Here is a 2,899-nt window from a genome sequence, read left to right on the forward strand (position 1 = left end):
TACTATGGAATATTGTTCCCGAATAAATACGTTTCGTATAAATTTTACCTGATATTACATGTTCCATAATGGAATCACCGTTCGCATTCATGCCACAATAAGCATATACATTATCGACAAATAATCCTTTGTCTACAAGTGTAGCTTTATTATTCGTTTTATGTGCATGCGTCGGTAATAATGTCTTATGAGCAAATAAATTGTTACAAAATTGAGCGCATTCTTTCGATTTCGTTACTTGTTTTGTTTTACTAACGTATGCTAAGCGTTTTAATTTCTTAATGCATATTTGTTTCTTTTCTCCTTTAGGTCCATTAATATCCCATTTAAAAGAATATATTTCGCTTTCGTAGGGAAATTGCAAAAGGTCGTATTTCATCAGTTCCATTTCCGAAATTTTATTTTGTAAAAGAGTAAAAACACTTCATATTAAAAGCATATATAATTCTAACAAATGTGCATTAAGGATTCCTTTTAAACATGGAAAACTATAATACAAGAGCCACGATCTCCACTCTGTACCTTTCCATTTATTTTTGTCCTGTAATATGCCTGGAAGTCGATGAATTTCATTAGGTAGCTTAATGAGTATTAATCGATTATCAATGTTTTTCCTGTCCGATTTGTTAAACTATTTCTGGAACAGGGTTTTACAAATTCTTCCTATAACTGTTTAGTTACCCCCGCTAAAATACCGTGCAAATACTCAATAGGGAATCCCTATACTATATCAAAAGTAGGTAGTTTACTTAAAACTGATGCACTTTTAACACCTCGAATTATCAGTTTTTTTTACATTTTGATGGATTTACTGAAAGCACCTCTTGTACGTTATTTAAGTGACTAACATGGGATCTAATGTTACGTTCATTTTCAGTGATGGAATATCGCATCGATCCATTTATATATTTACCGTGTACATAACACCAACTGCAATCATCATAACCGTTAAATTGAATTCTATTTTGCAATAATGGTCTTGCGACGGAATCAACGCTACTACAAAGGGGAAGTAAAATAATTTTTATATCTTTGCCTTCATATGCAATAATGATATCATTTTCGTTTATTTTTGTAATTTGATTCACGAAACTTTTCATATATAAATTCATAAAATCCGAGTTCGGTTCTTTCATGGTGATGCACATAGCTGGTAAAATTAATTTTTTAAACCGATCTTTGAAAGGCAATTTGTTAATACACATTTGTATTGGCCAGAAACTTTTTTTCGAACTTTGGAAAATAGGCGCTCCATCAGTATTAAAATTGCATGTTATAATGATAATGTCTCGATTTTTGTAATTCTGCAGTGCTTTCTGATATAAAAAGCCATCATATACATCTTCGATATAATGATCAAGTTTGTTATTGAGTCTATGCTTAATACTATGTACATTTTTTATTAAAGCATTAAGGTGTCTTTATTTTGTAATATAAGTCGAATTTGGTACTCAATATCTATAGAAATGAAATAATTTGACGATGACATTGATAAAAGATATTTTCTTTGGCATTTTTCACAGGTTTGAGGTCTTTTTAATGAAATTTTGCGTTTTTGTAAGGGTTTCGACAAAGGAACATTACATACGTCACAGTAGAAAACATAGGCTAGTTTGTTTGCAGGAGGATCATAAAGTTTCGAAATTTCATAAGCACTTATATTGATGTATTATTATGATGCATTATAATGATGTGTCAAATTCATTCCGATTTTCAATGAAACTAAAACTACACAATGATATTATTTCGGAATTGATGTGTGATATACGTGAGGTGCGTTCCAAGTCCTTATTACACATAAAGAATTCACGAAAGCGACCATTAATTTGACGATTTGAATGAGAAGTGTTATTTTATAGCCCGCGTTCGTTTCCCATAAATCGCTTTGCAGCCGCGGAATTCGCGCAATCCTCTCCATCCCATTCATTGGTCCGCCATTGCGACATTATTTTCTACATACTGATCTCAAAAAAGATTTTACAGTTATCCGATTTAAACCGGAAAGTTGATTTAAATTTAAAAATTTTGAAACATAATCCGTAATAATTATAAATTTCTAATTTTAATTGTAATAACGCGTCAATTTAATTCCTTATATTAATGAATTCTGTTAATGTAATTAATTTTCTGTTACATTAAAATTTCATTATTTTATTATCCTATTTTAATTATGAGTAAAATTATGATACAAAAAATTCTATGTGTTGCATTCAAATGGATATTAGCTGCATCTGCAGATCGTAAATCGGTAGCTGAAGGACTTACAATGTGAATACGTGACCCCGAGGACAATTGAAAAAGCTGCATTAAACATGGCGGTAGATGATTTATTAGGGCGATTATTTCAAGAGCGATTCCCGCATGTTATCGCTTCCTTCTATCCCTTTTTCTCCGTTACGTACTAAATTCTATTTCGATACTGAATGGCAAAAGCCTACCGCGTAGTATGAAGTTCTTTCACGAGTAATTCAGAACGCATCCAAAATTATTGCTTTAGAAATACGAATTAAAAATTAGGCAAATACAAATTATTTTTCAATAAAAACAAGTTTTCAAAAAATAAAATCTAAATAAAGATTTTATTGTAAATAATTGTATCATTTACTACCTACTAATTACATTCGTATACAAGTTTAAAAATTTAAAAATATTAGTTTTTAAAAAACAATAAAGAGCATACAGCCACAACGCTTGATGTAGGGTAAAATCAGAGATTATGGAATAGCTTTTTTTAAATTAATATTGCTCTGATATATAAAGGCATATGAAGACTTCAAATTTACACAGAACTCTTGAGGAATATGTTAGCTACAACATCCAATAAATGAAAGTCGTCAAAATTAAAGTCCAACGTCAATATTTACAAAAAAGTCAAAAGCGAGAAAATGGGGGGGGGGGG

Source organism: Trachymyrmex cornetzi, unplaced genomic scaffold (assembly GCF_001594075.2).
Source record: "Trachymyrmex cornetzi isolate Tcor2-1 unplaced genomic scaffold, Tcor1.1 scaffold124, whole genome shotgun sequence".
NCBI classification, from domain to species: domain Eukaryota; kingdom Metazoa; phylum Arthropoda; class Insecta; order Hymenoptera; family Formicidae; genus Trachymyrmex; species Trachymyrmex cornetzi.